A 12,950-nucleotide genomic window follows, 5' to 3' on the forward strand; every position below is an offset into this window, starting at 1 on the left:
TTCAGCTCATGTCAATTTCTGCTTTGAGATGAAAGTTCTGATAAACTAGTAAGCACTTCATGCTCAATAACTTCTGGATGATTGCTTGATTCAAACATTTCCACTGCAATGATTTATATAATCATAAATTCTGACATAACTGGGGTATGACAGGCCTGGTTACTATCTACTAAATCTTGGTTGAACACAGAGATACAGATTAATCTCCAAACACATATGCTGTTTTGTGGTGTACGTATTTTATACTCACTTCCATTAAAGCCAACGAAAGGAATTTCCGAGCTTGAGATCTTGGTTGCTGAAGGCACAGTTGCTAATGGCAATGTCAGTAAAATTTGGGCAATCAGTAAACAGTGAAATCAGTAAATTTGGAGTGCTTAAGTGATTAGGACTTGAGGAGTGTAGCAATCTTGAAGGATTGTCGGGATTGAAGAGGTTACAGTGATATGGAAGTGGGAGGTTGTGGAAAATTCTGAATAAAAGCTTTCTTAAACCAACATAGCCCTGTACAAACAATATAAGCATCAAACTCTTATGGGCAAAGAGGCAATGCTTTTAATGACCTGGTGGTGGATCTTTGGATGACCTCAAGTTTACAGTGGGTGGAACAAGGGAAAGCAGCTTAGAGTGCATGGAATATCCTTAGGCAACAAAGGAATGGATGAAGCTTTTAGCAACAGGATAAGTAAGTCGGGGTCATGTTTGATGATGTTTTGTCAGTGGCAAGAGGCAGCTGTAGAGATGGCGTGAAAATTGCTTGGCAACTCATCTCTGTGACAGATTTAACACTGAAAGGCTGGAAACAGTCTGGTTTAGTTTTAGAATGATTCTGCATTCTGAAAGATACATCCTAAAAGTTACTTTTAACTGAATTTCAAGATCAGAATCACTTCTAGATCCCCAGATTATTGGCAAAGAAAGGACCCATTCTTCACCTCACTTTTTAAATCTATTAATATTCAAACTTCTATATCTTTTATTCTAAATTCAAGGATCTATGGGATTTCTTCAATGCCAAAGTGAACACTATTTACAGAAATAATTTGCCTCCCTTTTCTTCTTGTTTTGATTCCCTCTTTAATCCTTCTTCCAAACTTACCTACTTACAGGAAAGGTGTAAAGTAAGGTTGAAAGAATACAGAGAAAATTGACAAGGATGTTGCTGGGTCTGGAAGACCTGGGCTATAAAGAAAGATTGAATAGGTTAGGATTGTGAGGGGTATTGATTAGGTAAATGCAAGCAGGGATTTTCCACTGAGGTTGGGTATGACTACAATTAGAGGTCATTTGTTAAGGTGAAAGGTGAAAGGCTTAAGGGGAGCATGAGGGGAAACCTCTTCACTTTGAGGGTCATGAGAGTGTGGATCAAGCTGCTAGCACAAGTAGTCCATGCAAGCTAGATTTCAACATTTAAGAGTAGTTTGGGTAGGTACATGGATAGTAGGGATATGGAGGGCTATGGTCCCAGTGCAGGTCAATGGGAGAAGGCAGTTTAAATGGTTTGGCATAGACTTGATGGGCCGAAGAACCCATTTCTGTGCTGTACTTTTCTGACTCTGTGACTCTTACCCATTCCAAGCTTTCTCCATAATCAATTTCTCATCCAGTTTACCCATCAAGCTTTTAAAAACCTACAAATTCTTTGAGCTCCCACTTCTCTGTATTAACTCCATGAATTGTAATAAAATGAACCTCTAATTTCTCCGATTGCTCCTTCCTGCTATAAGAGCATCACCAATGCCCTCTCTAAACATCTGAAAAAGATGCATTCATCCTTTGCAGTTAATGCCTAGTTTCTACCATTTCCTTCTTTCTTGAGTTACTACATTGTACCACCACTTAATAGTTTTGCATCCATAATTTATTCAGGGCTGTGAGAGAGACTAGCATAAAGAATATTGGATTTCAAGTTGTGACATCTTCTGTGATTGCAATAACCTTAATGTCCATGCCTTTGGTATGGTTTTATCTGTCTACTTTCTGTCATCTTAGCTGATTTCTTCATTTCCACCATAGTGCAATCGCTCTAACAACTTTATTCTCATCTCCCTGCACTCAAAATATGAATGTATTAATATTTCCATCTGCTTGATTACCTGCTGAAATAAATTTCCAAACCAGCTTATTTGGTTAGTTGTTAATTTTCCCGTGAGTCTGTTTGTAACTCAACTATCCCTTCTGTCTTGAAAGTGTGCTTGCTGTAATTTTGGTTTAAGTTTAATTTCAAGTGCTCTGTAAAAATCAGGTCAGCATTCTCCTTGTATTTATCCCCTTACAAGCTCACAATTTTCATGCTCCTTGGACCCTTCAACCCAAGATCAAGATCTTTAAAGCTTTCAGCAGATTGTTCGATCATAACACATTGCCTGTTCATGTGCATTGAAACAACCTTCATTCTCCTGTTACTGATCTACTCAGTTCACCGGTTATCTTTTTCTCCATCATTTCCTCTTTCAAGCACAATATTCCTTTATCTTGAGCTGTACAGCAAAAAACCTTTTTAATAATCACAATTTTTCATTAGCTGACCGAGACCATGGATCTGCGCCTGGAAAGTCTTCACTCTCCAGGGCGCAGGCCTGGGCAAGGTTGTATGGAAGACCAGCAGTTGCCCATGCTGCAAGTCTCCCCTCTCCACGACACTAATGTTGTCCAAGGGAAGGGCATTAGACCCATACAGCTTGGCACCAGTGTCGTCGCATAGCAATGAGTGATTAAGTGCCTTCTTCAAGGACACAACACGTTTCCTCGGCTGGGGCTTGAACTCACGACCTTCAGGTAGCTAGTCCAATGCCTTAACCACTTCGCCCTGTGCCCACACCATTAGCTGACCAGACCTAGTTTTTCAAATTTTTTTTGTGCCTTAAACCCAATCTTTAAATTTTCTTTTGCAACTAATATCCTATATATTTCCTGAGCTGTGCAATAGATTGAGATCTTATTTGGATGCTTATTTCAATATAAAAGTATGATAGTCACTTAAGTTGTAGATTATTGATTATATAATAAGTAAATTAAAACTGGCCTTCTTTTGAACTATTTATATAAATCTACACAATCGATGGAAATGTCAGTGGTGATGACTGGACTAGTAGGTTTGTATTATTTATGAGGAAAACATTAATAAATTCTGCATTCAACAATACCCAGTTTCTGTTTCCTTTGATCATATTTGAAAGCATTCAGATCAGTCTTGAAGAGGACTGTTAATTAACTGCAAAAAGATAGGAAGCATTATTCTCCTACATCTAGGTCATCCCTACACAGTGAGATAAAATTTAAATAAAAACTGATGCACTCCAAGGACATTAGAAAAAGGAATATAAAGAGGCAGTAAAAGCAATGGAAATATTCTTGGTTATATACTGTGCATAGTAATAGGATATTGTCGATGATTTTCAAAAGAAGAACTCGCTGCTGCAGCACACAGTCATGCATAAATTTATACTTATCTGAAGTAGAAAACATTTGACATTAACAAAAGTGAAGGGAGAATGGAATGAAATAGAATAGGGTTGTTTTGATTGAGATAAACAGCACAACTGAGTCAGTCTGAAAATCAGGCTGAACCGTTATTTACAAATTGCCAGCAGGTAATCAATAGAAGAAACAGCACAAAGCCCACAAACTCAACAGCTCATAAAATGAGGCGCTGCACTGACTCATATCAATGATTTTGATAGTCCAGAGCACAACAGCAATAATGGCAAAGGTGTTATATAAATACAAGATACTTTTAAGATGCCCAAAGATGTTTCACAGAGTCTTCAACACTGAAAGTTGACATTAGGCTACACATGAGGTATTAGCAGATCTAATGTTTTAAAGGGTTCTATTCTTGGTGCTCATGATTTGACATGACAAGCATACAGAGAGAAATAATGAAACTCTTTATTGTGACTTATGAACAGCTGGCCAGTGCAGTGTGACAGTCAGCTGTTTATTCTAGAAGTGCAGACAAAGTTCAAAGTTAAAAGTAAAATTAAAATTATTTATCAAAGTACATATATGTCACCATATACAACCCAGATATTCATTTTTTGTGGGCATTCTCTGGAAATGCAAGATGGAAAATAGAAGACTGTGCCCCTCAGAACAGACAAACAACCAGTAAGCAAATGACAACAAACTGTGTAAATACATAAAAAATAAATAAACAATTAATATAGAGAACTTGAGATGAACAGTCCTTGAAAGTGAGTTCATAGGTTGTGAGAACAGTTCCATGATGGGGCGAGTGAAGTTATCTCCTCCAGTTCAAGAGCTTGATGTTTTAGAAATAATAACTGTTCTGAACCTGGTGGTGTGGGTCCTGATGCTCCTGAACCCTTTTCCTGATAGTAGCAGTTAGAAGAGAACATGACCTGGGTGGTGGAGGTCCTTGAGGACGGGTGCTGCTTTCCTGTGACAGGGCTCCACGTGGGTGTGCTCAATGCTGGGGAGGGCTTTACCTGTGATAGGCTGGGCTTTATCCATTACTTTTTGTAGACTTTTCCATTCAAGGGCATTGGTGTTTCCATACTAACTAATCAAACACACATCAACAGGTGTTTGTCAAAGCTTTAGATGTCATGTTGAATCTTTGCAAACTTCAAAGGAAGTCGAGGTGCTGCTGTGCTTTCTTTGTAGAGGCACTTACATACTGGACCCAGGACAGATCCTCTAAAATGATAACACTGAGGAATTTAATGTTGCTGACCCTCTCCACCTCTGATCCTCTGATGAAGACTGGCTCATGGACCTCTGGTTTCCTCTTCCTGAAATCAATATTCAGCTCCTTGGTCTTGCTAATATTGAGTACCAACGACCTAGGCTCATTTCCCACCACTGTCTTTAAGGAGTTTCTACATTTTCCCTGTGACCACATGTGTTTCCTTCGGGTGCTCCTGTTGCTTCTCACAGCCCAAAGACGTACTGGTTGGTAGGTTAATTGATCATTGAAAGCTGTCCCCTGATTAGGCCAGGATTAAGTTGTGGGAATGCTGGGTGCTGCAGCTTGAAGTGTCGGAAGACCATATTCCACGCCCTTATCTCAATAAATAAATAATCAGCTGTCGTGGAATGATGGAGCATACTTGATAGGCCAAATGGTCCGATCAGGTAGAAGTTAACAATCATTTAGTACAATGGCAGCAGTTTTCAACGTTGATCCTTCCACATCCTAATTTCTTGCGCGAGTCCTAGAATTAGATTATGTTCACCAATCTAGGTGTGGCGCTTGTGCTGTGTGCTGCTTGGTGCTATCACCATCTCTGACCCCATGTGCTATAGTGAATGGCATATAACAGGAATTCTGCAGATGCTGGAAATTCAAGCAACATACATCAAAGTTGCTGGTGAACGCAGCAGGCCAAGCAGCATCTATAGGAAGAGGCGCAGTCGACGTTTCAGGCCGAGACCCTTCGTCAGGACCCTGTGAATGGCATATTTGCTTTTGGATGGACTTGCTTTGCAACCAACTTTATTCCTTGTACGTGCTACACCTCAGGTTTATCATGGGCTTGCAACTCCGCAACTTCTATTGTTAGTTGACACAACGGTTTGATCATGTGCTTACATTGATACCTACTGAAAAAAATAGTGTGCCATTAAAGCAATTTCAGTCAGCTCATGTGCCTATATTGGAAACAAATGCTCCCTAATTCTATTACAAGTATAGATAGTGAAATGAAGTTTGTGTTTGCTTTATTTCCATCTCTAAGTTCTCAGCATGATTATTAGTGCTATGCTTTTCAATTCCCTCTCTGGGAACCTGGTCATAAAGGCTGACTGCTGAGATAACGCTCAGTAATGCTTAATTGTATGTTTGCTAATTACTAATAAAGGATAAGAATAAAGAATTTGACTCTGTGGAGCAGTTATTGGAGCTCTGAGCAAGTCATGCAAGTATAACAACACTGTCTGGGGTTGCAGGCTGGCAGCAATTGTTTTGTTTTGATTTTGGATCGATTTTGCTGCTACCAAAGGGTGAATGTACGAGGAGTGTTTGATGGCTCTGGGCCTGCACTTGCTGGAGAAGAATGAAGGGTGATCTTATTGAAATGTATCAAATATTGAAGGGCCTAGATAGAGTGGATGTGAATAGGATGTTCCCTATGGAAGGTGAGTCTAGAACCAGAGGGCACAGCCTCAGATTAGAAAGATGTCCCTTTAGAACAGAGATGAGGATGGTGAATCAATGAAATCCATTGCCATGATCAGCTGTGGAGGCCAAGTCATTGAGTGTATTTAAAGTGGAGGTTAGTAGTTTCTTGATTAGTCAGAGCATCAACGTTACAGGGTTACAGGTAGAAGAATGAGCTTGAGAGGGATAATAAAGCAGCCATGATGGAATGTCAGAGCACATTCAATGGGCTGAATGGCCTATTTTTTTTCCCTATGTCTTATGGTCTTATAACCATGCGTTACAACAGCAGAAGAACATCGTTGAACTCACAATAAATTGAACCAAGTGGATGGGCTACAGCAGCAAAAGTCTATAAATGTACACTCAGTGGCCACTCTATTAGGTACAGGAGGCACCTAATAAAATGGCAACTGAGCTTAAGTTACAAAATAAATAAATATAGAGCAAAAGAGAATTAACAAGATTCTCCTCATTGACCATTATTAAATTTGATGGTGGACTTAAAGATGCTGTTCCTAAAATGTTGAGTGTGGGTCTTCAGGCTCATGTACCTCATCCACGATGGTATTGATGAGAGGAACAAATTGTACAGAAAGTGAGTGCCCTTCATGATGGCTGCTGCCTTCTTGAGGCACAACCTCTTGAAGATGTCCTCACTGGCAGGCAGGTTTATACCCTTGATGAAGCTGGCTGAGCCTACAAACCTCAGCTGCCTCTTTCGATCCTGTAATTTGAGCCTCTGTAACAGAGACTCTGCAACCAGTTAGAATGCGCTCCACCGCACATCCGTAGAAATTTGCAAAAATTCTTGGTGACGTGCCGAATCCTTTCAAACTCCTAATGAAATAAGTCCACTAGTGTGCATTCTTCACCTTTATAATAGATTCTTTGAGATGTTGTCATCCAGGCACTTGAAGCTGTTCACCCTTTCCACCGTTAAAATATTTTTGAACTCCTTTACCCTGGGGAAAAGACTGCTTCCATCTATTATGTCATGAATTTTAAACCTCTAGGAGGTCACATCTCATTCTCCTCTGCTCCAAGGGAAAAAGACCTTTTCTGGCCAATCTTTCCCTACAATTATGGCTCTCTAGTACTGACAACATCCTCACAAATTTATTTTGCACTCTTTCCAGTTTAACTACATCCTTCCTATAAAAAAAGGTGATCAAAATTGTACTCAGTTCTCTGAATGTGGCATCATTAGTGACTTATACAACTGCCACATAATATCCCAATTCCTATACTTAGTGCCCTGACTGATAAAATCAGTGGGCTAAGCACGTTTTTCACTACCCTGTCTACCTGTGATGCTCCTTTCAATGCACTATGCTCTTGTACACTTAGATCCTTCTATTCCATTACAATCTCCAGTGCCCTGCCATTCGTTGTACAACTCCTGTGCCACATCTAACCTCATCATTATAATTCTGCATCACGGCTGGTACCACACTGAAATTGTAAAGATGATGCGGTTGGATAGTGAATTTAACTACATTCTCAGGCTTTTCCCTTCTGGTGTATTATTGGGATTGTGTGGGTTCAGGTTTGCACAGTTAGATTATTATGACATAGTGTCCATCTTCCAAAATTACCTTCTCAGTATGTTGATTTTGCCAGCTACAACAAATGAACTGCTTATTTTACAATTGAATTGTTTTGTTTTACAATTACAGCATAAAATCCCACTAGCCAAACCAATAGTACCTTTTAAAGCTCTCCTTTTTTTCCAGACCTAACTTGGTCATTACTAGATGACCAAGAGAGAGGATTTGTAGAATGTCAGAGGGATGGCTTCATAGAACAACTTGTTGTTGAGCCAACTAGGGGATCGGCTGTGCTGGATTGGGTGTTGTGCAATGATCTGGAGGTGATAAGAGAACTTAGGGTTAAGGAACCCTTATGGAACAGTGATCACAATATGACCGAGTTCACATTGAAATTTGAGAAGGAGAAACAAAATTCCAATATGTCAGTATTTCAGTGGAATAAAGGAAATTACAATGGCATGAGAGGGGACCTGGCCAAGGTTGACTGGAAAGAGACACTAGCAGGAAGGACAGCAGAGCAGCAATGGCTGAAGTTTCTGTGAAAAATGAGAGAAGTACAAGACAGATATATTCCAAATCAGCAGAAATTTTTGAATGGAAGAAGGACACTACCATGACTGTCAAGTGAAGTCAGAGCCAAAGTAAAATTAAAAGAGAGGGCATACAAGGAAACCAAAGCTAGTGGGAAGATAGAGGATTGGGAAGCTTTTAAAAATTTGCAGAAGGAAACTAAGAAGGTCATTAGGAAGGAAAAGATGAATTATGAAAGGAAGCCAGTGACAAATATCAAAGAAGATACTAAAAGTTTTTTAAGTTTATCAAGGGTAAAAGAAAGTAGAGGGTAGATATAGGACCAATGACACTGGAGATATTGTAATGAGAGATGCAGAGATGTTAGAGGAACTGAATGCGTATTTTGTATCAGTCTTCACAGTGGAAGACATCTGCAATATACTGGACATACAAGAATGTCAGGGAAGTGAAGTATGTGCAGTGAAAATTACAATTGAGAAGGTGCTCGGGAAGCTTAATGGCCTGAGGATGGATAAGTCTGGACCTGATGAAATGCACCCTTGGGTTCTGAACGAGGTAGCTGGAGAGATTGCAGAGGCATTAAAAATGATATTTCAAGAACCGATAGATTCTGGCATCGTACCAGATGACTGGAAAATTGCAAATGTTACTCCGATATTTAAGAAGGGTGGGAGGCAGCAGAAAGGAAACTATAGACCTGTTAGCCTGACATCAGTGGTTGGGAAGTTGATGGAATCAATTGTTAGGGATGAGATTACAGAGTACCTGGAGGCACATGACAAGATAGGTCAAAGCCAGCATGGTTTCCTGAAAGGAAAATCCTGTCTGACTAACCTACTACAATTTTTTGAGGAAATTCAAGAAGGGTAGACAAAGGAGATGCAGTAGATGTGGTGTACTTGTATTTTCAGAAGGCCTTTGACAAGGTGCCACACATGAAGCTGCTTAGCAAGATAAGGGCCCATGGAATTACAGGGGAGTTACTAGCTTGTGTGGGGCATTGGCTGATCGGCAGAAAACAGAGTGGGAATAAAGGGATCCTATTCTGGCTGGCAACAGGAATTCTGCGGATGCTGGAAATTCAAGCAACACACATAAAAGTTGCTGGTGAACGCAGCAGGCCAGGCAGCATCTCTAGGTGTCCGGTGCTCCCGATGTGGCCTTTTATATATTGGCAAGACCCGACGCAGACTGGGAGACCGCTTTGCTGAACATCTACGCTCTGTCCGCCAGAGAAAGCAGGATCTTCCAGTGGCCACACATTTTAATTCCACATCCCGTTTCCATTCTGACATGTCTATCCACGGCCTCCTCTACTGTAAAGATGAAGCCACACTCAGGTTGGAGGAACAACGCCTTATATTCCGTCTGGGTAGCCTCCAACCTGATGGCATGAACATCGACTTCTCTAACTTCCGCTAATGCCCCACCTCCCCCCCCCGTACCCCATCTGTTACTTATTTTTATACACACATTCTTTCTCTCACTCTCCTTTTTCTCCCTCTGTCCCTCTGAATATACCCCTTGCCCATCCTCTGGGTCCCCCCCCCCGCTGTCTTTCTTCGCGGACCTCCTGTCCCATGATCCTCTCATATCCCTTTTGCCAAACACCTGTCCAGCTCTTGGCTCTATCCCTCCCCCTCCTGTCTTCTCCTATCATTTTGGATCTCTCCCTCCCCCTCCCACTTTCAAATCCCTTAGTAGCTCTTCCTTCAGTTAGTCCTGACGAAGGGTCTCGGCCTAAAATGTCAACTGCACCTCTTCCTAGAGATGCTGCCTGGCCTGCTGCATTCACCAGCAACTTTTATGTGTGTTGCTATTCTGGCTGGCTGCCAGTTACCAGTGGAGTTCTACAGGGGTTGGTGTTGGGACTGCTGCTTTTTACGATGTATGTCAATGATTTTGACTCTGGGATTAATGGATTTGTGGCTAAAGTTGCTGATGATACAAAGATAGGTGGAGGAGCGGGTAGTGTTGAGGAAACAGAGAGCCTGCAGGGAGACTTAGATATTTTAGGGGAATGGGCAAAGAAATGGCAAATGAAATATAATGATGTAGAGTGTATGGTCATGCACTTTGGTGGAAGAAATAAACAGGCAGACTGTTATTTAGATGGGGAGAGAATTCAAAATGGAGAGATGCAAAGGGAGTTGGGAGTCCTTGTGCAGGATACCCTAAAGGTTAACCTCCCAGTTGAGTCGGTGGTGAAGAAGGCAAATACAATGTTGGCATTCATTTCTAGAGGTATAGAATATAAAAGCAGGATATAATGTTGAGACTCTAAAAGGCACTCATGAGACCACACGGAGTACTGTGTGCAGTTTTGGGCTCCTTACTTACGGACATTGGAGAGGGTTCAGAGAAGATTCACGAGAATAATTCCCGGAATGAAAGGGTTACCATATGAGGAATGTCTGGCAGCTCTTGGGCTGTATTCCCTGGAGTTCAGGAGAATGAGGGGGATCTCAATGAAACTTTCCGAATGTTAAAAGGCCTGAACAGATTAGATTTGGCAAAGTTATTTCCCGTGGTAGGGGAGTCAAGGACAAGAGGGTATGACTTCAGGATTGAAGGATGTCCATTTAGAACAGGGATGTGGAGAAATTACTTTAGTCAGAGGGTGGTAAATCTGTGGAATTTGTTGACATGAGTGGCTGTAGAGGCCAAGTCACTGGGTGTATTTAAGGCAGAGATAGATAGGTTCTTGATTAGCCAGGGCATCAAAGGATATGGGGAGAAGGCAGGGGAGTGGGGATTACTTGAAGAATTGCATCAGCCCATGATTGAATGGTGGTGCAGACTCGATGGTTTGAACATGCTCCTATATCTTATGGTCTTATTATTACCCCTATTCCTTCTACTCTTAGATCCTTATCTTCCTTTAAATTTTATTTTTCAGGATTTGCAAAATCCTGAAAAATGCCAACATTTATCAACAATCCTTTGATCCTTTTGATCTGAATGGATTGTAAGGACATTCTAGAGGGATTAGAAGATAGAATCTTGTTGTTATCTCTCATGAACACAAGAGAATCTGCATATGGTGGAAATTTTGAGTAACAAACACCTTATTCTCTTAAACAGAGTTTCAATATCTTTCACCAAGATTTACAAAACCTGCCAGCCTTGACCTTCATCCTAACAGGAATGTGCCAGTCCTGAACTCTTGACATTATTCTTTTAAAAACCTTCCATTTAGCAGATACCCCTTTCCCAACAAACAATCTCACTTTGATCAGCCTCCGCAAGGTCACAACTAATAACTCCAAAATTTTCTTTGTCCCATTTCAGGACCTTAAGCAGGGAACTTGTTGTATCCTTCTCCATAACTATTTTAAAACTAATAGAATAATGGTCACTGGACCCAAAGTGCTCATCAATGGACACTTCTGCCGCTTATTTCCCAGGAGTAAGTCTTTCAGTATATGGGAGGATCTAATTCTAGTAGGTCCATCTACTGTATATATTGATGAAGGAAGCTTTCTCGGACACATTTCACAGCATCTTACAATATGGTTGGCCCAGTCAACATTAGAGTATTTGAAATGTAATGCTAATTGTTTCCCTTTCTGTAGATGCTCCCTGACCTGCTGATACTTTTCAGCATTTTATTTTCTTATACCCTAGATTGCCTGCTCAGATACCTGTCCACCAACTCAACCAATGGTATCAATTACTTCATTGGTAATGAAGCAAACACAAGCTGCTGGAAATCCAAGCAACCCCCACAAATGCTGGAGGAACTCAGCAGGCCAGGCAGCATCTATGGGAAAAGAGTAAACAGTTGATGTTTCGGGTTGAGACCCTTCACCAGGACTGAAGAAAAAAGATGAGAAGTCAGAGTAAGAAGCGGGGCGGGAAGAAGAAATACAAGGTGGTTGTTGATAGGTGAAACTGGGAGAGGGGGAGGGGTAAAGTTAAGAGCTGGCAAGTAGATTGGTGAAAGAGATAAAGGATTGGAGAAGAGGGAATCTGATAGGAGAGGGTAGAAGATCTTGGAAGAAAGGGAAATTGGAGAAGCACCAGAGGCAGCTGATGGGCAGGTAAGGAGATAAGGTGAGAGAAGGAAATGGCAATGGGGTAATGGTGAAGGGGACAGCAAGTACTGGAAGTTTGAGAAATCAAAGTTCATACCTTCAGGTTGGAGGCTACCCAGACAGAATAAAAGGTGTTGCTTCTCCAACCTGAGTGTGACCTCATTTTGGTAGTAGACGATTGAGAATGGGAATGGGAAGTAGAATTGAAATGGGTGGCCACCAGGCGATCCCACAATATCATCTTCATTCGGCATTGTGACCCAGTTTATAATGTTAATTGGCTACTTTAAATCAGAATCAGGATTATTATCACTGACACAGGTCATGAAATTTGTAGTATTGTAGCAGCAGAACAGTATAGTTAATAAAATTAACATAAATTGCAATATAGGTAAATAAGTAGAGCACCAGTTGACCTGCTAGTAAGGTAGTGTTCATGAGTTCTGATGACAGCCAGGAAGAACCTGTTACTAAGATGTTGTTTCTGTGTCTTCAGGTTCTTGGATCTTCTCTCTGATGGTAGTAATGAGGAGAAGGCGTGCCATGAGGGTCCTTCATGATGGATGCTGCTTTCTTGAGGCATCACTTTTTAAAAATGTTCTATGATGGAGCTGGCTGAGTTTACAACCCTCTGTAACTTTGTCCGATCCTGTGCATTGGTGCCTCCATACCAGATGTTGATGCAACCAGTCAGAATACCGA

At 41.0% G+C, this 12,950-nt stretch overlaps 1 protein-coding gene across 6 annotated transcripts in view; it reads right to left on the reverse strand.

The window, feature by feature from the left end:
* Window positions 1-12,950, reverse strand: part of LOC134353657 (RNA-binding Raly-like protein) — a 1,079,267-nt gene that overhangs the window by 48,108 nt on the left and 1,018,209 nt on the right. The window lies entirely within an intron of this gene.

This window comes from Mobula hypostoma, chromosome 1, assembly GCF_963921235.1.
Source record: "Mobula hypostoma chromosome 1, sMobHyp1.1, whole genome shotgun sequence".
NCBI lineage: Eukaryota > Metazoa > Chordata > Chondrichthyes > Myliobatiformes > Myliobatidae > Mobula > Mobula hypostoma.